Here is a 27,732-nt window from a genome sequence, read left to right as displayed (position 1 = left end):
AGTAAAATTGCAAGGAATTTTAGTAGCTACCAGTAGTATTCCTATAACTATTAAGGTTGGCTATATCTAAGATGAGGAATTATGAGTGTTGGTTATGGGAGAGTCAATAACCTCTACCTATACATTAAAATATGGAGTACTATTTTATGACAATCAACCAGTGATATTGTCTAAATCTGATAGTAAAAATGATCCTCTAATAGTAAAAATGAGCTTCCATAGTTGGAAGCACTGAGAGTGTTAGATCATTTGTACTAATTGTAACAAATTGTAAGACAAATTTCTATACTGATCGGATGGTACAAATTGCAAATAACTACAAGAAAAGGGGGTACAATTAGCACACAAGCACCTTTAGTGATCTAGTAGTAGGAGGAAAGGATGTATAATCCATTACATTTACAATTTCACCCTCTTTCTAGTGTCATATATTATATTCATGGGTCAATGGGTTTGACTCAAAAAATGTACAATTGAATCGTGATAGCAATATAAAAATTTGACTTGCTATGGAAAATATCTTAGGCTTATCTATTGATGAGCTCAAGGGGCTTTCTAATGAATGGTTCATAAGGCACAACACTTGTTGTAGGTTTTGCAAATGGGATTCCAAGTAGAGTGGTTTAAACCATGGAGGAAACTCCATACTTAAGCCTTCTTGAGCTGGAGTAGTACTGGAATGGTTGAGCCTTTGAGCAAGTCGTGGTGCTTCATCTTTTTGAGCACTCCCTCAATGTAATTCCTTCAAACAAAGAGTAGCACAAGAAATTTAGTAAGTTTTTCAATAATCTATACAATATTTATTAATTATTAAGCATTATAGTCTTTTACAATTATTATCTCGAACGTGGATGATCTAATGAGGGTATTGAAACCTGTGGTGAGAAATGACTGAGTGCTTCGTGGGAGCACACATAGGGAGACTACAACTTGAGTATTTGCCATTGTCTAAGCACGCATGTTTTTTATTAGATATGTTGTGGCAAATGATGGGGAAAGAAATTCAAACTAGTTTCCTAACAAGGTTGAGTGATTTATTGAAGTTGCTTTGACATTGATGTTTTGCGGAATAGTGCCAAGTCACTTGGATGTTTGAATTAATCTCTCTGTTGAAGCATAATTTCTTAAGGACTTGTTTTTGAAGGGTGTAGATGACTCATAATTTTTAGTTCATTATGATGTATGTCAATGGAGGAAGTGCTAAGTTTTTGTCAACTCTTTTTAGATGTTTTAGCTTTTCTCCCTAACTATGGCATGAAGTTAGATAAATTACATGTGGTTGCAGTACTGGATATTGATGTTTTTGGCACATTTACAATGAGTCAAGCAGTATTGAAGTATTTGAGGGAAGGTAGAATTGGAAAGCCTCCTTCAGAGGCTGGTGTTATTTTAAACTTAAGTGCTACAATACAATACCTCAGCTTTCTGGTATCAAATTCATGTCTCTGCTGCAAAGGTTCATTTTTAATCATTATATTCTTCTTGGATTAAGATTTGAATTAACTATTTAATAAATTTAAATGTTTCAGCATAAACATGAGAGTCATTTTACTTAAATAATAATTTAAACAAGTTATCTAGCAAAGTTTTGTTTTGTTTACATTCAGCTGTTGATAGTCTTACAAGATCTATGGCTTTAGAGTGGGGGATAGATTATGGAATACGTGTAAATGGTATTGCATCTGGTCCAATTGAAAGTATTCCTGGAATGGACATACTTTCACCCAAGGAATTCCTAGGTGATCTTTGGAAAAACCAACCTCTTTATAAAGAAGGAGATAAATGGGATGTTGCTATGGCGATCATCTATTCGGCATCTAACACTAGTTAGTATCTCTTGAACCTATCTAATAATCAATATTCAAATCTCAGAGATGGAATCTATTTAAAGAAAAATATTGTTTGGAGGGTTTATTTGTTTTTAAATTTCTTTTCCATAGACTTGGAGGTATTTAAAAAAAAAAAATTAACAATTTTTGAAAATTTCATGGTATAGAACTTTGAAAATAAGAATAGTATATTAGTCATACAAGAATGCTAATAGTGAAGGTTCTCTCTAACAAAGGATCAGTCATACAATTGTTTATGTCCCTCTTAAAAGGTGTATACCTGATCGCTATAACTTTACATGGATTTTTGTATCATTAAAATTATCAGCTTGAAACATTATATATTCTTGTTTTACTTATTTTCTCTTTTTTGCTTTTAACTTGTATTGCAAAATTCTTCAATTTCTAAAAATTAATGGAGACATATCTCATACCAGAGATGTGTCAGTCTTTAAAACATGGCTCAGAAGGTGCAAGATGGCTCTCCCTATACCAATTCCTTTTTCCTTAGTCTGGAACTCATTAAAATCCTTCTATCCTAATCAATTTTCATTTAAATTTTGGCATGAATAAGGTCTTTACATTAAAACTTAATAAGTGTACATAAACATTCAAATCAGCATTTTCATCCACGCTCAGAGTGGTAATTAATCTACTAGATGAATTCTCACAAATAAGGGGCATTGACATGTTATTATATTTCTTTGAAGTGTTCATAGTTGTAAACATTAAACATCTACTTTTCTTTCTTTTCTTTACAGGTTTTAGGAAATTGTGCCATTGAATGCTGGGAACATATTGGGTGTAGAAGACAATGGTCCCATTGCAAAATGGTTAGCCCTTATTCACCATACATTGAAAAAATATACAATTTTTTCACCATATAGCTTGGATGGACCAAAAGATTCATCACTAGAACCTTGTAGTTCTGATTCTAATTGTGGATGTTCTCAAGCAAATCAAAATTCTACTTCTTAACAGAGTAATTCCTTCCAGACTTTGAAATTTCATATCAAACCAAACATTGAACTGATTAAAAATCCAACCTTGCTGATTGTGTGAATGTGTGCCTTTGGAAATAGATATCTCAGTAGACTGCAATGCCTGGTTTGGACCAGTTTCATCATAGGACAAAAGTGATTTCAATGTAAGGCATTCCTTGTAATATTGGTGTGTATCTACATAGTTCCATGTTTGTATTTTTATATGTTGAATAAATGTAATTATGTTGTAGCAGATTTGATGATTGTCTCTGTTATTTTAGTGTGCTCTATTTTATTTTAACTCTATTTTTACTGTGACTCTCCTGAATAATTCTTGCAAAGAAAAAGGTCTTAAGTACAAAATGAATTACTATCTCAGTATGAGAGTCAACTGTTGGAGAAGGAACATCTAGGTTGTCATGCATTGCTAAGAGATGACAAGGTATTATTTTGGTCTATGAGTTTTAATATTGCTACTTGTGTGGGAGTTGTGACCATGCTTTTTAGTATTTTTGTTGCTTACAATCTTCTACTGTTTAGGGTTTATGGTGTGCCTAAAATCTCTTTTTAAACTAAAATGCCACTTTTTTCTTGATGTTGTTTCTAATGAAGTCCATTCTCTGTGTAAGAATATTAACCAGTTTCTCTTGTATGAAATTCAAGTTGCTTGTTAATATATTTTGTATAACAATTTTACTATATTTTGCATTTACAGAATGCTTCTGTCCAGGTGAAAGGCCCCCCAAAGAAAGACACAAGCTCTAAAGAATCATAAAATGAAGAGTTTGAAGAGGATACTGTACAAAAGGTAGATTGCTTAATCTCTTTGCAATGAGGATAATGCTAATTAACATACTAGTTTGCTTCAAGTTGTTTTTATCTTTGGATTTTCAAAAATCCTAGGCAGAATGCCATGTCTATTCAGCAGGCATTTGATGCTTTTGAAGTATCACTCTCATAGTTGCATGCATTGAACTATTTGCATATGTAGATTATTTGAGTTTGTTCCTCAAGAGTGAACCATTTTGTTGTTCAAATACTTTTTGTTTTGTAATTCCTGACAGATATCAAAGCATTTATTTATGTGTGCTACTACTGGTTCAATTGTCAAAAAATATTCTTTGACAACTCTTATTTATTTACACAACTTCTTTTTTATTTTTGTCATGCCTGAATGCATGTTTTTTTAAACAAATATTATTTAAAAATTAAGTACACTTTGCTAATTGTTTACAGTTAAGTTAGTTCCTCATTTGAAATCACTCTATGGGGTGTAGTTGAAATTGTATTTTTAAAAACTGATTGGTATTTTCATTTTTGATGATGTCCATGACCTTATTCTTATTTTCAAACATTCTAAAGAAAAAAACTAAAAATATGCTAAATGTATAAGTTTTGACTCAAACCCTCCACGCATTAACCAGAACAACAACTATGACTCTCACGTTTGGTAAGTAGAGTGGAAGCTTAAGTTTCTAATAGACTGTGTGCCACCTATATTTGTATATCTAACTTTTAAATGGACTGACTCTGATTTGTCTTATTTTAAAATAGGGGATCTCTTCCTGTCAAGAACATTCTAGGAAGATATGTAATGTGTTATTTGCAACTGTCACAATTGGGATCCGACATATACAGACATCATTAGAAATTTAGAGGTACGGGATTTGCTAGGATGTTACTAGACAATAGCTTTTATGACAACATGAATTTCTTTTTTTGGAGAAAATCCTAGTAGTAGTCATGCATCATATGCAACCTTCAAATATTGGCAGGGACCCTGGTGGACAAAAAACTAGTGGTTGTGAATATGTTTCATTGGAGTATCAATTCCTGACTGGGGTAAAGCTTCTTAGGAAAATGTTGTCTATAGTAAAATGAGCAACTGCAGACTTTGCATACTCACTTCTCAGTCACATAATTTGGTGGTTTTAATTTCCCTATGTTTTTTATTACGAGATACTAGTTGAATTCTTCACAATTCAATGAATATAGAAACAGTTTCTTGTATTAAAGTAATATTTGAATGATTCTTAATTCCAAATGCATATATAGTATGGTTTAGATCAAAATAATTATGATTGCATAATAATCAAGATGATATATATTTGCTATTTCTGATATGCAGGAAATTACATGCAATGACTGCAGAAATTCTCAGTACCTTGTACTGTTCGTTGTGTCTGATATACAAGTAAAAATTTGCAAATATGCAAGCCATCTCTGATATAATTTTATATTTATGCTCTAAATATTGTGATAAGTTGTCTGATATGACTATATAAATATACTCAAAGATGATTTCATTTATAATGGTAGACTTTATATGCTTGCACTGAATGGGTGCCAAAGGCAATATGATCTCTTACAAAGTGATCATTGTGAGATACAAAATATAATAAGTTCTTCCAATCATCCTGAGTTGAATGATAGAACTACCTTTTTATAGCTTTCATTAGAAATGATTAGTCATGTTGTAAATGACATGAGTTATATCTCTTTTCAGTCACACCCTTTCATAATAATCTCTAATCACTTCTCTTATGATCTAGATTGGTTTGTTCACAATAAGCACTGGGTGGGGGTGACTTGGTGAGCTGACCTAGGGGGTGGACATGGTGAGTGAACATAAAGAGTCCACTTGGTGAGCATACTTGAATTTTTAGCTTAGTGAGCTAACTAGGGGAGTCAACCTAGTGAGCTGACATGGCGAGTCGACTTAAAGTGGTGAGCTGGTGGGGCAAGTGGGGGTGATTTGGTGAGCTGACCTAGAGAGTTGGCCTAGGGGGTGAACTTGGTGAGAAAAATTAGAGAGTCAACTTGGTGAGCATACTTCAATTGTCAGCTTGGTGAGCTGACTTGGGGAGCCGGCCTGGCAATCTAACATGGTGAGTGGGCTTAAAGTGGCAACTTGGTGGGGGAAGTTGGCGAGCTAACTTAGCGAGGCCACTTAGAGATGTGACATGGCAAGTTGACTTGCTGAAAAAGCTTGATGATCAGACCTAAAGACTGACCTTGATGAGGCACTTTGGTGGGGTGACTTGATGATCAAACTCAAAGAGTCAACTTGGCGAGCATACTTGAACAGTCGACTTGGAGGGGCAAGTTAACAAGCTGACTTAGCGAGTCCTCTTGGTGAGGCAAGAGGTGAGTCAACTTGGTGCGGAAACTTGGCAAGCTGACTTGGTGAGTGGACTTAAAGACTGACCTTGATGAGGTGCTTTGGTGCGGTGACTTGATGAGTGAACTTAAAGAGTCAACTTTGTGAGCATACTCGAATAATCAATTTGGTGACATGACTTGGTGGGCTGGCTTGGTGAGCCGACCTGGCATGCGTACTTGAACAATAGACTTGGTGAGCTGACTAAAAGAGTCAACTCATTGAGGTGACTAGGTGGGAGTGACTTGGCGAGCTGACCTGGAGAGTTGACCTAGGGGATGGGCTTGATGAGAAAACTTAAAGAGTCGACTTGGTGAGCACACTTGAATTTTCGGCTTGGCAAGTAGACTTGGGGACTTGGTGGGACATGTGGGCGAGCCAACTTGGTGAGGCAACTTGGTGACATGAATTGGTGGGCTGGCTTGGTGAGCCAAACTTTAAGAGTCAACTTTGTGAGTATACTCGAACAATTGACTTGGTGACATGACTTAGTGGGCTTGGAGAGCTGACCTGGCATGTGTACTTGAATAGTAGACTTGGTGAGCTGACTTAAAGAGTCAACTCGTTGAGGTGACTTGGTGGGGGTGACTTGGTGGGTTGACCTAGAGAGTTGACCTAGGGGGTGGACTTGGTGAGCAAACTTAAAGAGTTGACTTGGTGAGTGTACTTGAATTGTCAGCTTGGCGAGCTAACTATGGGAGTCGGCCTAGCAAGATGATATGGCAAGTCAACTTAAAGTGGTGACTTGGTGGTGCAAGTTGGTGAGCTGACTTATCGAGGCCACTTGGTGTGGTGACTTTGTGAAGCAACTTGGTGAGCTAACCTACTAAGTGTACTTAAATATTGACCTTGATGAGGCACTTTGGTTGGGTGACTTGATGAGAAAACTTAAAGTGTCAACTTGGCATGCTGACCAAGTGAATTTACATGGTGAGCGAGCTTAGAGAAGCAACTCTATGGGGCAACTTCATAAGCACACTGAGTGAGCCCACTTGCTGGGACAAGGTGGTAAAACCATTGGATGAGTTGACTTCGTGAGCTGACTTAATGAGTCAACTTGTTGAGGTGACTAGGTGGGGGTGACTTGGTGAGTTGACCTAGAGAGTTGGCCTAGGGGGCAGACTTGGTGAGAAAATTTAGAGAGTCGACTTGGTGGGCCTACTTCAATTGTCAGCTTGGTGAGCTGACTTGGGGAGCCAGCCTGGCGATCTAACATGGTGAGTGGGCTTAAAGTGGCAACTTGGTGGGGCAAGTTGGCGAGCTGACTTAGCGAGGCCACTTAGAGATGTGACATGGCAAGTTGACTTGGTGAGAAAGCTTGATGAGAAGACCTAAAGACTGACCTTGATGAGGCACTTTGGTGGGGTGACTTGATGACCAAACTCAAAGAGCCAACTTGGCGATCATACTTGCACTAGTGCATTTGGGTTCATTTTTTGACCTTCATTGATCAAATTTTTGACCCAATTTTTGACCAAATTTGACCAACCCATTGGTCAAAATTTTGACCAACTCACTGGTACATGATTTGCCTCAATTATATAACTAATTATATATTTTTCATATTAGTTACTGTCAGTGTTTTTTAGGCATTCTATAAAATAGTTCACATGCCTTGCGTATGATATGACATTTTGCATGCATCCTGCACTCTCTCTCATTTGGCTGATGATGGATTACATAGAGTGATCTAAAACCATGATGCTAAAAAACACACAATCAAATCCAAAATGAACTTGCACTTCAAATGGATTGTGGAAATCTGATATTGGTAAAATTGCATGCATGTCTACCAAGACAATCACAACTTAAACATATATTTGTCTTAGTAGACATGCATGCAAAATTAACAATATCAGATTTCCACAATCCATTTGTAATGCAAGTTCATTTTGGATTTGATTGTGTGTGTTTTTTAGCATCATGGTTTCAAATCACTCTCCATAATCCATCATCAGGTGGATGAGAGAGTGCAGGATGCATGCAAAATGTCATATCATACGCAAGGCATGTGACTGTTTTATAGAATGCCTGAAAAAAATTTACACCTACTTGTTGGTAGAAATTTCTACCTTCATTGGTCAAAAATTTTGACCTTCATTGGTCAAAATTTCTACCTTCATTGGTCAAAATTTTTTACCTTCATTGGTCGAAGTTTCTACCTTCATTGGTCAAAATTTTTGACCTTCATTGGTCGAAATTTCTACCTTTTTTGGTCAAAATTTTTGACCTTCATTGGTTGAAATTTCTACCTTTATTGGTCAAAATTTTTTCCTTCATTGGTCAAAATTTCTACCTTTATTGGTCAAAATTTCGACCAATTACTAGCAAAACTTGTACCATGGCTATGGAGGTTTTTTGACCAACCAGAAGGTTGGTCAAAATTTCGACTGAAAAAATTCTGACCAATGGGTTGGTCAAAGTTGGTCAAAGTTTGGTCAAAATTTGGGTCAAAATTTTGACCAATAATGGTCGAAAAATGGTCTCAAATGTACTAGTGTATATACACTTTCCATGCATCAGATTGGCACATACCTACTTTTCTTAAACTTTTTTCAAGTTCCTATTATGGGAAAGTTCCCTTCATTGATCAAATCAAGATCAATGGTAGGTTTGAATCTTTGTCCTTTGTGGTCCAATCACCCATTCTTACCAATGAAATAAATCCTTTTAATTTGACAATTCTAACTATCGCATTAATGTTTAAATTTCTACGCCCATAACAATCAGCACTTCCAGCTAAGCACATGTGTCAGACAACATGGCATGACTCAACACTCTCCCCAAATCTTGGCCCCACTATGACACATAGTGCAAGTTGACATACCTGCATTTCATATTTCTTAAGTATTTTCTAAATGCGGGCATGTTTTGTCCATAAATCCTACATAGATCAATGATCACAAAGCTTCCAACCCTTTTAACTGAAAAATCATTCTACTGGCCTAATCGGCATTACACATAAGCTTTTCCTTACAGTCTGGCACAACATAGGACATACCTATCATGCTTGGCCCCACCTTGCTATGTGTCTTGTTGGTGCTTCCCCGCATTATTTAATCCTTGTGCATCTTCTAATTGTGGGAAAGTGCTATCCTTTGATCTAAAACATATCAACGGTGCATAAAATTGAAAATAAAGGAATACATTTGTTTAAATGCTCAACCAATGAGATTGCAAGCTTTTTAGAATGTGTACTAATGGTATTGACAGGTATACAAGAAAGGTTCTAACCAATTCTGACAAGTCATTATCTTTGTGGTGTATTGATATTCTAACGTAAGCAAAGGCTACCTGGCGCAAAGGCACTTGCCCACAATATTTAAAAACATTGCATTTCAATGATGCAGGAAAATGTCCTCTGTCGATCTGACCAAGATCGATGGTGGGTTGAAAAGGTGTTGTAGTTAGGATTTTAAATAATATATTTGCACAAAATACAATAAAAAATTAATGATATAAAAGGTTTAACAAAATTATTAAGTCATCCTTGCATAATTTTTGAAACTTAGGGTAAAATGTCCTACCGAAAGTTAGTTTTGAAATATTATTTTTGAAGGTTTTCAAAACTAGGGTAAAATAAGATAAGGCATTAGGGTTTTTACACACTTAGGGTTTTTCAATGATTGTGTCGATGAAAAACCTTGAGAATTTGATAGAATTCAAACAACACAAAGACCAAGACATGAACTAGGGCAACCTAAGAATTTGAAAAAGTATAAGGAACAAAACCCTAATCTGCATGACACAATGTCTTAAATGATTTTTCACTAAAATTTTAAAATTTCTTTGCACTATGAAAAATTTGACCAACACCTCCCTTTTGAGAAAATCATTAAGGGGATGAACTATCTCTACAAATTTGTTTACAAATTTCCACACAAAATTTATGTTTTAAAAAAAATATTTTAGTTCCTTTCGAGTGTCGAGAGATTATAATTTTAGAATAGCTTCAACCCTATTAGGATCAATTGAGATTCTAGCTTCAAAAATTACATGGCCCAAAAGGTTTCCTTTTGTAACACCAAATGAACACTTATGAGCATTGAGAGATATGTCGTACCTATGACATCTATTGAATACTCTCCTTAAATCAGCAATGTGAGTGCTTTGATTTTTTGAAAAGACAGTTAAATTATCCATGCAGATGACTATACAATTATTTATCAATCCCTTAAATGCTTCATCCATGGCTCACTGAAATGTAGCCCCTGCGTTAGTCAGTCTGAAAGGCATTCTCCTATAGGAAAAAGTTCCCCATTTAGTTGTGAAAGTTGTCTTTAGTCAATCTTCTTCTTCAATCATAACCTGATTATATCCTAAATATCCATCAAGGAAAGAAATCATTTTTGAACCATTTACAATTTTCAAAACTTCATCTAGTGAGGGTAGAGGATAATTGTCCTTTTGAGATGCCAAGTTCAAGTTACGAAAATCAACACAAAGATGAATCTCTCCAGTCTTCTTCTGCACAATAACCAAATTAGCCACCCATGTATAATGGAAAATGGGAAATATGATCTTTGCATCTAGCAATTTCTTGACTTCTTTCATTATTAGGGGCTTGAGGATGGGATTGATAGGTCTTCACCTTTGCCGAAAAGGCTTGGCATCTAGTTTTAATAGAATATCATGAGTTATAATCTTGGGATCATATGTCTTTAATTCTTCATAGCTCCAAGTGATGACATCTTTATACTCAGTAAGAAACTCGAGCAATTCTTCCCTTTCATTTACATTGCATGCTTTCCCTATTCGGACCATCCTTGGCTCTTCTTCAGTTCCTAAGTTGTATTCATCACACTCCTTGATACCCTTTTCTTGGATTGTCCTTTTATTAAGTGTTGATTCATCATTATTGAAAATGCATTCTAACTCAACCATCCCCTTGTGAATAGTGTTAGTCTTTAAATTCAAGATCCCATTTTCATCTTCAAGTTCATTGTCCTTAGGTTTGTCATTTGGATTGTCATCAATTTCTCTCCCTTTAAAGTGACCATTGCACATGATAAATTCAAGTATGTGTTGATCATCTTGAAAGACTTGAAAGTTTTTAATATTTTCTAGAATAGATGGGGCAACAAAAAACTCTACTCAAAATCTTTTCAACTACTCAAAATCTTTTCAACTTTGTTCTTTCAACTAGTTGTAATGCACTTGTTGAAATAGCGAGAGCATCTACCACAATGTTCTTCCTCCTTGCAATGGACCTTATGTTTAAAGATTCAAAATCATCCAGTAAATCCAATACTCTCTTCCTATAGGAAAGTAACCTTTTGTTGTTGCAAGAGTATAATGATTTTACTTGCTGAATAACCAATTGAGAATCTCCTTTGATTATGAGAGTTGTGACTCCTTTCTCGAGTGCAAAGAGAATTCCTCAGATCAAAGCTTCATATTCTATAGAATTGTTAGTACATATAAACTATAATTGATATGCTACGTAAAAGGACTTACCTTTTCAATTAACCAATTCTATACATGCTCTAGCCCCTAATTTGCATCTGGAACCATCAAAGTGAAGTGTCCAAATTAGATTTTCCTTTGGCCTTTTAACCTTGTGTTTGTTCGTTCTTAATTTCTCTTTCACTTGAGAGTTAAAAGATTGTTTCTTGGGAACCCATTGCAACTTCTCACGGGGTGGACCTGATGATTCCCTGTTGTAACAAGTTAATAGAGGAAATGTATGATTTTCCTATTTTTCTTTAATTTCCTATATAAATTCTTTGATTTCATTTGTTTTGGGTTTAGGATGACTGACAACCAAAGTCCATCCTTGACCTTTCATGTACCATCTTCTTTTTTTTAATACTTATCATTCCTAGGGTATAGGAAGAAAAACCTCTACCAGTAGAAGAGGTATCACTATATGATAAATTTAGATCTTCAATTTCCTCTTCAATCTACATTGCCAACTTAGTTGAGTTTATATGAATTTGATCTCCCATAGGTTCCTTCTTTGGAATGTGGTTATCCTTGCCTTGCATTATATGTGTTAATACCTTTGCAACTACTTCTTGGCATGAAGTACATTCAAACTTAGAGTGACTAGCTTTGTGTAATTGACAAAATCTAGGGAGAAGTAAGATGTTGGGGTCAAATTCTTCTCCCAAGCATTGCAAATTAGTCACCATATTATCTATGAATTGAGTCATGATCTCATCCTTTGGGATTGATATCTTGAGTTCCTTATCCTGATCTTGGGATGCTTTGATTGGAATAGTGTTGAATGTCATCACCTTGTATGAGCCCAAATCTGATTGTAAGAATGCTATCTCATTCAAGGCATTGTAATTTGTAATCATCATTTTCAATTTGGGTTCTGCATCTATCTTGATTTGATTTTTCAATCCTTTCCATGGTAACCATAACTAAGTGAAATATGTGGAAAACCATCCTCTTAGGCATTTTTTTCATTCTCTACTTGGGAACAATCCATATGTCTCTGGAATGTCCACCACATGTATATCAATGACATCTTGAATTCGGGGATCGACTATCAACTATATCTGAACATCTTTCAATACGCTGATGAATTTCACCTCAGTCTTGTCCAATTGTATCACTATCTAATTGGAAGGTTGAGGACTTACCCCTAACCATTGTGCTATTGATAGTGGCATGACATTACATGAGGCTCTTGAATCAATCAAAAAATCTTGGAGATTGCTTCCATATATGTTGATGCTGAGCAGAATTGAGGTACTTCAACCTTGTCTTTAAACATAGTGGGCATCACTTTTGCTACACTAACTTGTTGAGACATTGTCTTTTGAGGGACAATATTCATATTGTGGGATACCTTTGTATGATCCAAAGTCTTCATGAGCACTTCTCACTGTTGTGGAAAATTTTGTAGCATGTCGAACATGGACATATTTTCTTTGATTCTTTTCAAGTCTTCAACAACACTATACTTCTCAGTAGACCAAGTAGGATTCTTCAATATCTTTGGTACATTTACTGGGTTTTGGTTCTATTGTCCTCCATATGGTGGCCTAATTGGTGTTGGATTGTTACTCACTCTTAGATCAGGACAAGTTGGTTGTAAAATTGGAGGAATCCCATCCATCAAAGGTTCCTTTCTATTTCTTATATTATATGTATTTTAGTTGTCACTTCAAAAAGCAAACATCTCATCATGCTGAAGGTCAAGTTCCTAACTTAATGGAACTGAGAACTCTTTGCTTCCTAGTTGTTCTACCTGCACATTCTATGTAGAATCATAGGATTGTAGTAGCATGGCATTGAATTTTACAGGAGGAGCACTATCATTCACTTGTGAATTTTGAGCCATCTCTTGATTCTCATTGTAATACGAACCATCATTGTTGGGTGCATTCTGACCATTTTCAAACTGATTAACATCTGCATATTGAACATTGTTATTGTTGTTATCAGCAGAAATACTTCGATTATTTGGTTGAGTGTTCCACTTTCAATTTTGTCTTTGGAAGCCATTATTACAATTCAGAGGGTTGAAGTTCTTCCCTCCATTGTTGTTTCCTACATTATTATTGTTGTTTCCACTAAAGTTCTTGTTATCATTCTAGCCATAATTTTTGTTGTAAGGACCAGTGTTGTTTCTTTAGAATTTGTTGTTTTGTGCTTAAGATAACCTAAGATGAGTAAGTTCATTATTCATTTGAGACATATTCTTTTTCATCTGACCAAATTTAGACACAAAACCATTGTCTACTTTAGTGGGTGTTGCTACCTTTTGCTCAAAGAAAGTAGCTTTTGAAGGTTCAAATTCTGGATATGTTAGAGCAGGTGCCTATTCCAATGGAACTAGATTCATAGGTATGAATTGACTAGGCATCGTAGGTACTCTGGCAGGGTATGTTGGCATCGCTATGATAGCTGGACCTAGAAGCATTAATCCTCTTCCATTAGGATTAGCTTGCGTAGTGAAGGTAATTGTCTATGTGAAGACTTTATCCAATGTGTCAATATTTGTTGCAGGAAGTCTTCTTAGAAAAATCACAGTAAGATGGTCCATAGCATTCAAATAAATTTTAATAGTGACTTCAACTGGTATAGTGTATGGCATCTCTACCTTGTGATATGCCATATGAAAGTGATGGTTGAGGTGAGAAACTATCTCAGCTGGGTCCCTTTTGATTGATATGATTTGTTGATGTATCACAACTGCGTTGATGAATGTTTTGAATTGTTCCAAGTACAATTTTTCAAAAGTGTCCCAATCTCCAATGCATCTAGGTGGCAAATTGACATACCAATTAAAGGAAATTTCCCCTAAAGAGTAGGGGTATAAATGAAGAACCACATCCTCATTAGCAACTTTCTTGTAGTTACAAATTTCCTTGAATACCTTGACCTGATCTTTGGCAATTCATGTCTCACCATAGATAAATCTTGGGAAAAATTTCTTAGGATTCTTAGGGAGATCATAGAGTGCACCTCTCAAGTTTACTAGTGAGTCCACAACATTTGCAAAAAAGGCCATTAGAGGGTTTGGTGGACCTAATAGTGGTTGTTGAAGAGTATGTATTGGAATATGTGGTTGTCCACTAGGGGATTGATGTGGAGGTGAAGTTGAAGAAGATGGTGAAAGTTCAAATGGAAGTGGTTGAATACAAGGTATACCCTTGTCACTACATGGTTTGTGAAAGTGGGTAAGCTCAAGAAACTCATGCGCACTTGATGTAGACCTTAATGCTCACTGAAATGGGGATGTTGGATCAATATCCTCTAGTTTGCATCAATTTTGGAAAAAGGTGCACCTCTACAAAAGTACGCTTTCTCACCTCTTTGAATTTTGTGCACCACAGAGTTTTGTTCTCCTATGAACCTTTGAAGTTGCGGATCTACAAACCTACATGCCTACAAAGCTACGAAGCTGTGGACCCAAATTTCTCAAAAACTCAAAAAAAATTCTCAACTTGTGTGAAGTGTAGATTTTTGCAAAAAGTGTGGAATTTTGAGACTTTGGCAAATTTTTTACTTTTCTCCAAGATAAAAAATGTGGCCCTCCTTCTAGCACCACTTCTATTGAGCTGGCATTTTACATGATACTAAACAGTAGGAACTCTTGCGAATTCCTCTCTTGAAAAGCTGATTTTGTGAATCAACTCCAAGGTTTTGGGTGATCTTGTGACCTATTGGAACCCACTCAGCTGAAGATAAATGTGAATTTTCACAAGGAGGCCTTTGTTGGTTTGTTTTTATTTCGGATGGAATGTAGAATCTGCACACTATTTCGAAAATAACACTAAAAAAGAACTATGTTTTTGTATTTTATGTTTTTTTATGAATACAATCTAACTGTGCAACTAGTATGAAATCCTATTCTAACAAGGGGATTAATAAAGAAAATAATAAGAACTTAAAGTAAATAACATGAAATTGAAAGAAAATAATGTCAAATTGAAATATTAACACACATAAACTATAGAAAACAACACGTCTATGAGTTAAGCTTTTGAAGAAATCGGTGGGTAACCAATGAAAATAGGAGCAACATTTCCTAGATTCTACTGATGCAATCATCGATAGGAAATTGCAATAACTAAATGATGTTTCACTCTACATCAAATTGCAAGGCCACAAAAAGTGTGCTCATGCGAGACAAAGAGTTATGCAGGTACAATTTAGTGATTTCTTCTCCAGCTTGATATGTCAATAGAATTCGTAAATCTATAGCAAACACCAAAACTAAAAGATCACACAACCAGAAAGAACGCAATAAGCCTTTGGCTCAATCACAATTCCATCAACAAAATTCACAAAAATATGACACATTTAGGCAAGAATCACTAAACTCCAAATGTGAGCACCAAAATCATAATTTTATTGCATAATAATGGTGGCCTTGATTACATATTACAATGGGATATTTATAAGAAATTGTCTCTTCAATTTGTGTTGAGAGTGAGAGATATTCTTAATGCAATAAAATGATTTTAAACAATAAAGAAAACTAATTATATATAAACTAATAATTAATCTGGTGCTTAGTAGGACTCCATCCATATTTTATTCATTAATTGGATGCATGAGCCTTTTACATGTTTAAAAACAAATAAATATGAGAGAGAAAGCTCTGAGTTGAAGTGGAAGTGTGAGGAAGTGCCAAAAATAGAATTTGATCCTTCATAAGGCATTTGTATGAGTTAAACTACCATCAGAATGCATTTCTGATGCATGGAAAGCCTTATTTTTGGAACCGACAATTAACTCTCGTCAGAACCTTTTTGAAAATGTGCACCTATGGAGCTAGGGACCTATGTACCTACGTACCTATAGACCTTAGAGCTATGCACCTCAAAATGGTCCAAAATCTCAAAATTTTACTAAGTGTCAAAATTAAAATTCTGGCATCTAGGTTTTGTTCTTCTTCATCCCAAAGCTATGTTTGGATGTTTGCCCTTAAATTTCTCTATCATCTCAATAATCTTAGCTACATCTAGTAGATCTAAAGCTTCATATTTATCTTTTACCTTTTGTCTATAATTTTCTACCTTAATTCAGGTGTCAGTAAAATCCTTGAGTTTGGTATCCAATTCTAACACGGCTTCTTTTGTCCTGAAGGCTTGTCAAGTATCTTCATCACTAGATGTCTCCTCCAAAGTCTTCTTAAAATTATTTACTACTACCTCAACTGGCAATAACTTCTCTCATTCCTCATCCTCAAAAAATATCCAAGCATTCATCACTATAGAGTTTCTCTGCCTCCAAAATTCACTCTTGGGCTTGGTCCTTGAGCTGATGAATCTCCTCATGTAATGTTCCCATTACATTATTTCTATTTGCTATCTTTTCTATCCAGTCATCAATCATATCTAACTCTTCTCCCATATATATGTCAATCAAAATCTGGTACCTTTGCCCCTTTATGGCTTGTAGAGTTTTCAATCCTTACTCTAGGCCCATACTTCATCCATAATACTGAAGTCCTACTTCAAAATTGCTACAATCTTATTCACATTCTTGTATGTAGCATGCAGTAACTTCAAATTTCCTATAATTATCAAAGCACCTTTCTCCTTAAGACTTTTCCACCACTCCTGACAAGCTCTCAAAAATGGGTCTAATTGTACACCTCCCCCTTCTTTGAGTATGGTATTCAAAGTTTGCTCGGGGTACTCAAGACCGAGTGGACCAACTACTTCGGCTAGATATCCTTTTACGATCTCAACCTACCTTCGAAGTGTTTGGAGTTTAGGCTCATCTTGCTCTATGTTCTTGAGGACCTCTTCTTTTGTGCAGCTTGCAATGAGGACTCTGGAAAATGAAAATGAAGTTTTAAAAAAAAACATAAAGTGGCAAGGGTTTTTATAATCTCGCCCACCAGCAAGGTACACAGTGTGCCCCTGTGCAGGTGCATAAGTGTATGGTGTGCACTTTACCAATGGTGCATGCATGCTTTTGCATGACATGAATTTTTTTTAATCTTTTCCCATTTTTCAATTTTTTGTCATTTTCATTTTTTAGTTTTTTCGACTTTTCAATTTTTTGAACTTTTTTTTTAATTCTAACATATTCTCAAAGCTCAAACTATGATTTTAGGAGTCTAAATAAATAAAGGGGGGGGTCCCCATTCTAAGGGAATGGGGCATGTGTTGTGGGAATCACAACACTATGTTAGCTGAATATTGTCAACATTACACAGAAAGGAAGAGGAACTGCAAATGCAAGACAGTTGCAAGTCTAGAGCTCCAGCTAATGCCTGATGACTTCAAATATATTGATGAAAAAGGAGAGGTGCTCTATGTTTCTTAGTGCAAATGATGGGCTTAAAGACCAAGTATTCCATAGGATCCTCTACAAAATTATGGTAATAATAGTCAATAGAAAAATTGCCATAACATAGGTCCCCAAGGTTTTAATTGACATAACAATTGATCTAATCAACATTAATAATTTTGGAATAACCAAAGTTGGAAAAAACCTCCACCTAACAAATGGTAGAAATCTTAGCAAAGATGGAAACAACCTAATCAACATTGGCAAAATCAAACCAACCATTGGCAACAACCTTAGCAAGGTTGGAAATAGCCTAATCAATGGTCTAACCAACCCAATCAGTAGACCTTTATGTCACAACGTCAAAAGTAGGCTATAATTCATCTTCCTATAACCAATACCAATGTGCCTAAGTAAACCCAGCTACAAGCTTAGCCTAATCCTAATCCTAATAATAGCAACCAACCAAATCAGAAACAAATTTATGCTATCTCTTTGAATGATATCCACTTAGGATTAGGAACCATTCTTTTGGAACTCAAGGACCTATAATTATAGAGGTTGATTATCCTCCACTAAAAAGGTGGATTTACCTACTCCACAAGCTTCTCTTATAGAAAAATACCCCCCATTTCCTCAAAGGCTAGTAGATCTAGTTGTGCCCATAGAAAACCAAGCTATAATAGATTTTCTCAACCAATTGAAGCATATGAATATGAAAATATCATTACTAGATGCTATAAGAGACATTCATGTTTACTCTAAGGCCATTAAATAAGATTACATAAAAAAATCAAGGAGAAAGAGGAAAGATCCTAAAACTATTCATGTCTTAGGAAAATAATCTAACCTTATGTTAGAGAAGTTGATAGTACCTAAATATTATGACCTTGGGAGTCCTGTACTAATTCTCACCATTCATGGAATTCAAGTAAAAAGTTCCTTGGTTAATTTAGGAGAATCTATAGATGTAATGGCAAAGGAAGTCTTGTCTCACTTGCATATCATTGGCCTTAGAGAAACACCAACTATTTTGTAGCTTTTTGATAGTTCTACTATTAAACGAAATGGGATGGTAGAGGATGTTATAATTACATTAAACTATTGGGAATACCCTATAGACTTTGTTGTCCTTTCCTTAGAAGCCAAAATGGGTGGGTATCCTATCATTATAGGGAGACCATGGTTAGTTACTATAGATGCTTACATAGCTTGTAGGTCTATAATGATGACAATATCTAATGGGATGCATACTAAGAACTTAACCCCATACCCTACTTCTCAGCCTATATTGCAAGATGATCAAGAAGTTTGGCCTAATTTATGAGATGATGAATCAAAACTCAACTCAGTCCATCATCTTATGGTGATAATTAGAAATCCATCAATATCCCCTCTAGAAGATGATGATTTCATTGTTGGCATAATTTAGAATAAGTGAGAGGTGGGGTGAATTAGTTATCCAAGGTCCAAATGTATAAATAAAACTTTTCATAACTTAGTGAACCCATAAAACATTTATACTCATGCATGCATCCATAAGAGTATGCAATCACTAAAGCTTGTAGGTTTCTATGAAATCAACTTGGAGAAATATAAAGCATGAAACATAATAGATTCATCAACACACTTGACACAATTATTTACATGGAAACCCAATTTGGAAAAAACCACTAGTAACATGCTACTCTTTTTCACTCTTCTAAAGTGATGCCTTATGAAGGACCAAACCTGTTAAAGGTTACAATACACACTATTAAATGTGACATTGTTAAATGATTTCAATCACCCTATTAGAAGTGAGCCTTGTTAGAGGACTTTAGGCCATTCACTTGGAATGCCACCTGGTTAAAGGATTTATAGATGACTATTAGGTCAACCTTAACCCAAAGGATTTACCCTAGATTGATATAATTGTTAGAGAGTAATAGTAGAGCTTTGATATAATACAACTTAAAACTTCTCTTGCATATTATAGATCTTTGTTCAGTCCTCAATTTTTCTTGTACTTCATACTTTGTAGCTCTGAGAGCTTTTTCACCCTTCAAGCATTCATCTCCTTAAGGCTTCTTCCTTAAGATGCCATTGCAGACTCTACTTTTAGGTCACTTAATGAAGCAAAACCTTTGACTCCTTGTCTCCCTTAGGCTCTCAAACATGAAATTTTTTCTTCGTGATTAGAAATTTCTATAAATAGGAAATTAAGATATTTTGATGCTCATTTTCCATCATCCAAATTTAGGGTTTGAAAGGATTAGGTAGGATACAATTTATCTACCCCATATCTCATATCTCTTCTAGAGACTTCTCCTAGAATCCACTTTGAATTCACCTTAAAATAGTTTACCTCAAATTTTGTGCCACCAGCTCATCAACCTTATCTTTTGCATAGTTCACAAAATCCAAGAAAACAAACTTGTCAGCTTAGATTCATCAAATCTTCAATCTTTTAAAAAATGTAGTAGCTTGACATTATCAACCTTCTAATGCTCAGAGCATATTGCATTGCTTTTCATCCACTATGAAATTACTTGGCATCTAGTAAAGTTTATTGGTGCTTGACATCAACTAAACTTTACTCAGCATCAATTGTTTTGCTCGGCATATACTAGAATGAGCTTTTACTCTGCTCCAACTAATTATTTTATCGGCTTGCACTTATAAACTTTCTAACTGTAACCAACCTTTGTACCTTAAGTAGATTATCAATACATTATGTCATCACTATCTTAATTGATCCTTTTACTTCATTACATAATCATAATTTAACCTTTCCTCTAGGTGCTATTGTTACATCTTTTGATCAAATCCTCTTCATCAATCAAATAAGTGATAGTACTTGAATCTTATAAGTATTTGTCTTACTAGTAAATAGAAAGTTTGACATTAGTGACAAAATAATGATTAAAACACATAGTGTTCTTCAACAATCTCCATTTTTCAATAATTTCTCTCAAAAATGATCTTTTCAATCAAATCTCAACAATCTCCCTCTTTGGCATTGATGGAGAAACAAACTGATCAACCAAACTAACTAGATTAAAATAGTAAGACAATACCAAAAGGAAAACTTGTATTGATATCTCTCCCTCTATCAACAACTTCCATCTTTTGATTAGGTTACAAAATTCACTCTTTCTTATAACTCCCTCTAACTAGGTAGATTAGAATTTCTTCCTCTTTCTTAAATTGTTCTCTATCTCTTTGATCAACAATCTCTATCACAAAAAGATTGTACCTTGGAAACTATTTTTCCACCTCCAAATGCACCACAATACTCAACACCCTCTCAATTCCTTCATTCATTTCTAACTCATGGGATGAATTATCCTCCAATTTCTTAAATATCTATGATGGAAAAATTAATTACAATTGAGGCTAGTCTAGGGAAAGAATTGAATGTTAGTTGTACTTCATCACTAGCACATCAGAAAGGTGTATTGAAGTTGTTGTAAGATAATCAACACACATTTATCTGGGATTATACAAATATGAAGGTATTGGATCCTAAGATGTTTACTCATAGGATTTACATCAGCCAGAAATATAAGCATGTGAGAGAACCTCAAAGGAGAGTTAATTATTTCTTAAGAGACAGAGTTAAGACTGAATCACAAAAAATGTTAAATGTTGGTTTTATCTACCAATCTTTGACAGTCAATGAGTTTTTCCTTTAGTCATAGTAACAAAGAAAGTAAAAAAATGGAGAGTTTTGGTTTGATTTTTCACAGTACAATTTTTTTTTTGAAAAAATTAGTGAAAAATCATTTGTGGGTATTATATTATGCAATTTAGGGTTTGCTTGTTGTATTTCTTAGTTTTCTTAAATTGCTCTAAATGTGAAAACCCTAATGCCTTATTACATTTTACCTTAGTCTTGGAAACCCTCAAAAATAATATTAAAAAAAAAAATTGCTCTTAAGGCGTATTACTTTTACCCTAAGGAGAGGCTTGTGCAAGCATGACTTCATAAAAATCTTGTTTAAACCTTATGTGGCAGTGGTTTTCTTGCAAATTTCTCGATCATTTTATTAAGAAATAGCTCTAATGATACAAATTTTTTATGATCGTTGATCTTGTTCAGATCAATGGGTATCACATTCCTGCAATTTTGAGATGCAAGGTTTTTAAATAATGTGGGCATGCACTTTGGTGACATGTAGCCCTTGCCCTTTTCAAGTTTTAGTGAGCCGTAAAGTTTTTGATGACTCATAAGTTCTCAAAACCTTTTGTAGATTTGTTAGTACTTTTCATGCACATTCTAGATTTCCTACAATGTCATTGGTTGAGTTACTAACAGAGATATGCCTTTATCACCAAGAAGCATCAACCATTGATTTCATTTAAACCAAGGGCTAGCACTTTCCCACAAGAAGGAGATGCTCATGAATTAAATAATGTAGGGAAGTGTCAATAGGACAAGTGGCACAGTCTAACAACATGGGCCCGTCGTTCCCAAGGGTTATATTGAGATGTCTTCCATGAAAAGTGTCAAATGAGTTGGAATGGATGAAAGTATTTTATTTGTTAGTTTAGCTGACATGGTATTTAAGAAACCTAATTCTATGACTTTTGATCTATCAAAGATCAAAGGCCAATGCATGCCCACATTTTGAAGCTGCACAAGAGATAAATAATGCAAGAAAGTAATTTTTTGACATGTAATAAGGTGGGCTCAAGAATATTTAGTATATGCTATGGTGTGTCATGCTATAAAATGATCATTGATATGTACTACCAGATGTGCCACTAAATAAGTTTGTCTGGTAGATGGGAGCAAAGCTTTATCAACAATAGATCTTTTAAAGATTAAGGATTAGCACAAGCCCAAAATTTGAAGATGCTTGTTCAATAAGGAAAGCGGGAATGCACCTTTGCACCACATGTCATGGTGGGGCCAAATTATGGAAGAGTGTTGAGTCATGCCATGTGGTCTATCACTTGTGCTTAGTTGGGAGTACTTATGCTATGGGCATAGAAACCTTAGAAATTAATGTAGTAGTTAGATGGGTTAGAGCATGAGGGTTGAGAAGAGTCATCCCATTGGTCCACATGGATGCTCCGATCACAAAGTGCAGATTTTTTCACACCATGGATCTTGTCTTGATCAACGATGAGTGCAGCCCACATTTTGAACATGAAAGAAATTTAAGGAATGTAGGTATGCACCATGCAAGCACGTGGAAGGAATGATGTCAAGCACTTGCTCACTTAGAAGAAGATGTGGGACCCATTGGCATGGAAGTTGTCAGGAGGCACAAACTCATATAAAGGCTTCTTATTGGTTAGTATAGCTGATTGGACTTTGTTCAATTGTAAGTTGGTCTGATTGTTCATCTTATCTTGATCAACGAGTGGCACTTCCCTATAATTCTAAGGTGCAAGAAATTTAAGGAATGCGGGTAAGTGGTATTGCAACACATGGCCTTTTTTTTAAAGCCATAAAGCTCATTTCTTTTTAAATCAAAGAAATTTGATCTGATGAAAATCTACAAATAGGATTCAAATATAGTTGCAATTTGGAGGTAACGATTACTGAGAGTAAATATGGTGCAAAGTTCATTCATGTGATTTCAATGCATGAAAAGAACTCATGATCTCGCCATTATTGAATGACCAAAGTGCAAAAAGAACATTAGAGCATACAAAATATTTAGAGCAAGGGCATAGAAATTTTATCTAGCAATCCAATAAGCTGTAGAGAAAACCACACAGTGTAGAAGTGCAAATTTTAGCAGGTAAGAACTCTGAGACTCTTTGAAAATCAAGTATTTGTTGTTATAAACTTTCTAGGGTTTATTCAAAATGCCTCCCCAAAAAGAGTTCACTAGATAAATGAATTATCTAAAATGTTCTACGCACGATGATTTTCTTGAACAATTCCCTTTATCAGTACCTGAAATAACTAAGGGGAGGGAACTCATTCAAAAACACCCTAGGGTAGCTATAGCAGGAAGTTTTCATGACAAAGCAAATTGGGTAAGAGATGCATAGGTTTCCATGGGGGTTTTGAAATTGTTCAACAAATGGTTTTCAAAGCACAAACAGGATACCCCTATGAGCAATATCTGGGAGTTTGATATTAGGAAATTAACAGTCCCTATAGTTTTATTTGATAGTGATTTATTGATGGATTTAGCCAAAAAATATGATCCAATTACATGGTGGGTAAAGAACCACGCTGGAGTAAATCTTTTTAGGGTTTTCCCTAAATTAATTAGTGAAGTTTTCAATCTCAACCCTAACCATGTTGTGAATGAAATTATTGATATGAATGACCTTCAAGCAAGGTATGATGCACAAAGGATTTACTTAAGGATAGGGACCACTATAGGAACATGCTGCTAAAATTGGTACTTTGTCTATGATTACTGCTAGCACCCCAGAGCCATTATTGAGAAAACATTTTAACATTAGGGCTTAGGCATTATATTTTTCTCTTTGAAATTTTTTTGGGATAGATGAAGCTGATTAAATCCTAGGCTCAATTGTCCTTGTTATGGCTCAAACTCTTCAATTCGAGATGAGCACCATTCTAGATTTTGCTACTTTTCTTGCAAAGGAAATTACTAATGGTTTGGTGGGGATAGCACAAGAAAAAGTGGACAAACCATTCTATTGGTATTCATTACTTATGTATATATGCTTGCACAAGGTATTTACCTCTTTCTCCAAGGGTATGGAGCTTGAAACAACCAAGGATGGGGAGAGGAATCTAGTGAAATTATGGAGTGTGGATATGACTTTAGAGGCTACAGATGCCAGTTATGTGAGGTTTGACAGATACTTTGCAGCAAAGCTTAGATTACTTTTGATAGGGGACAACCCCAAAATTCCACAAGCACTGTTAGAATTCGTCAAACCTAAGGACCATGCACAAGGACTATTGGTTAGTCATAATTGGGGGGATATAATCCCTTATAATTTTTTAACTATAATAAGAATATATATGGTTTTTTGGGGAAGCCACATGTGCTACCATTTCATGTGCCCTTGAAGATAGGACTAGCTGAGCTGTTATGGAAAATAGGCATTATAGATTAGAGGGAGTTTCCTAAGAAGAGTACCTTTTTTCCAATTGTTACTATGGTACACAATTTTTTCTTTGTGAGAAAAGGGTGGAAGCACCTGAATTTTTTTCTAGATAGATATAACATGGCAGAATCTCATGCCAGATTTATTGATCCTGAAGGATTCTATGACCTCTTAAGAGAGAGGGTGAAAGCTTCTTGCATGGTGCAACAAGTTTACTATCCAGAGGATGTGATCAAAAATGTTTTTACTTTGCAACAACAAGAACTGAGAAAGGAGAAATAGATAGTATTCAGCAAGACCCTAGAATTTATTAATGCTTTTGACCCCCAGTATGACCCATTGAAAGATAAAAAATATTGGGGAGCCAAGATGCAAGCATTAATGAATAATTTTTCTATGATTATCCAAACTATGAATGAGAATAAGGTCATGTATGTTGAGACATATCTAGAAAAGGCTCCAGAGGTGCAAAGGAGGATCAACAACAAAAATGTAGTGCCCCCTAGCCAATATACCCTATAGAAAAGGGTGGGATATGTGATGATCAAGAATGTGCAACAGGTTCCTCTTCAGCAGAGACTAGACCTAGGAAGCCCATCTGTAACTAGTGCTCCATAAAGACAAAGATTAGAGCAAGAGTCTTCTTTCCAAGTGGAGAAATATCTCCAAGCCAATCCCCAATTAGAATTGATGATGAAACATCTCTAAGATTAGGCAAATTTGTGGAGAGGGAGATTTAATTGTTACTTCCATAGACTTAGAGATTGGAGAGCCTCAAGAACCACTTGCACCTTCACTAGATCTCACTGTGGTTGATTATCAAGGTAAAGAGATTGATCCCATAGCTGCCTAGGCTTCAAATAAATTTATTAATGATGAGAATTTTGTAAAATCTAGGACTTTTGCTCAATTTTTGTGGAGATTAAACATGGGAAATTTTGAGAAAACTTGTGAGAAGATAAAGGCAGAACAACCAGACAAACCTGACTCTGATATTAAGGAAGAGGTAAAGTTTAAATTTTTGAATGAATTTTCTCAATTTACACCTAAAGCTAGGAGGTAGATAGGTAAATAATTAGGAGTCCTCCTTCTACCAGAATGGGATATAGTAAATGCCATTATTTTTTATTGAATAAGAAAACAAAGGGATGTTCAATTAAGGATTGAGGAAGAGATATTACAGGCTCATAAAGGAGTCAAGTTTAGTGATCACCACCAAGCCCTTGTTATTTGGTCTATGGAAAAAAGGAACAATACTAGAAAGCATGAGATTTCTACAGTGGAGCATACTGGTGCATTGACAATATTTAGGGTTGGTGAGGTAGGTAGTAAACAAATAATGGGAATGGCATCACAAATGCTAAAATTTAGTAGTGTGGTGTTTGGCCAATAAGAAGATAGATTTGCCCAAGTCAATGCTAGGTTTGAAGAAGTTCTGAAAGCATATGAGGAGAGGGGTATGCAAATAGAATAATTAGAAAATAAAGTGACTCAAATGGAGAATATTCTTGGGAAAAGAAAATTAGGAGAATTCAATAAACTGAGGATTACATACCCCCCATGGCCACCTATTGATCCTTTTAAATCAACACCAATTACTGAGATACCAGATTTATTGCATGTAGAACTTAAAAATCAATATGAAGGAAAATTGAGGCAGGGTATCATGTATTTAGTAGATAGAATTGAATGGCCATCATTTTTTGACTTAATAACAAGGATTGTAGCTATCAGGGATGAGTTACAAGGAAATGAAGTTGTATTCAGACCCATTATACAGAAATGGATAGAAAGAAATGAAGATATCACTACTGTGTATACATGTTATTCAACTGACATGTCATCAGATAGAAAATATTTTTGATTTGTTAAATAAATTGAAAGGTTTTGATGATAAACAAGATTCCTTCCAAAGAAGATTAACTATTTTTTTTTCCAAGTATTTTATAGAGAAATTTGATTTATTCCCTTGTGATTTAAAGATAATTGGGAAAGTGAAGGAAAGGGAAGAATGGAAGAAGGAGCTGGATGAAATAGTTTGTGAAAGAATGAATAAAGTTATAAATGAACTAGGCCATCTATTATGGATAATGAAAAAGGAAGAGCTGGTAAAAGTGCAGTTGTTCTACAACACTATTAAAAAAGATCTTGTGGATATGGAGGCAATTGCAAATTCCTTGATAACTATACAAAGAGAGGTCCTGAGTTTTGATTGGTTGGATGACATTGCTTAAAATTAGTGGAAAGAAAAATTTATGTCTATAGAACAGATGGTAGGAGATGATGAGGTGGAGGATGATGAGGAAGAAGAAGGTACAAAAATAGAAGTCTCCTCTACCATTGATGATAAAGACAAAGAGAATCCTCAAGTAGCAAGAGATGACTCATCACATTCACATTTGATGGCCACCTACCCGAAGGAACTAGAATGATAAAAGAATTTGATCATAGTATTTTTTTCTTTCCAAGTGGAATAACAGAAAGGGACCCACAAAAGGATTTTCAATGTACTAGTCTTTCTGTTATTCATAGTTTTATCTTCTTGTGATAGGTGTATGTAAGAATCTTTTGAAGGACACCTGTCAATCACATTTTTCCTTTTCTTGTTGCAACTCATGCCTATATAAATGAGTTTTCAAGGCAATGTGATGGTCCGATTTCTAATGCTTTAGGTGATATACTTAGTTTGTTTTCAGTCCAATATTTGGAGCAATTTTTATGATGTATTTTCTCTATTATTTTATGAGAATACATTAATAGAGAGTGATCTTTGTGTTTCCTCCTAAGGTCATTCTGAGTTTTACTGCAAGTGTATACAATTTTCAAAGAAAATAAATACAAATTATGAGCTATCCCCATATCAGTTCTTTCTGAATTTTGTCTCCTTCTTCATTACTTAGTCATCTTGATGTTGTGAGTAAAGGATTGTGCAATTGAATGCAATCCACTTAGGTGCTATATCTTTTCATCACTACAATTACTTCAATGAATTCAGTAAAAGCTTTGATGAAATTGA

The 27,732-nt window shown here is 35.1% G+C and overlaps 1 pseudogene; it reads right to left on the bottom strand.

Annotated features, from left to right (window-relative positions):
* Positions 1 to 5,033, bottom strand: part of LOC149580655 (vesicle-associated protein 4-2-like) — a 7,081-nt pseudogene extending 2,048 nt beyond the window's left edge.
* Positions 5,034 to 27,732: the final 22,699 nt, after the last annotated feature.

This window comes from Cupressus sempervirens, chromosome 1 (genome assembly GCF_028749045.1).
Source record: "Cupressus sempervirens isolate cs-2001-9-10 chromosome 1, ASM2874904v1, whole genome shotgun sequence".
NCBI classification, from domain to species: Eukaryota; Viridiplantae; Streptophyta; class Pinopsida; order Cupressales; family Cupressaceae; genus Cupressus; species Cupressus sempervirens.
This window is presented reverse-complemented; position numbering and strand designations above follow the sequence as displayed.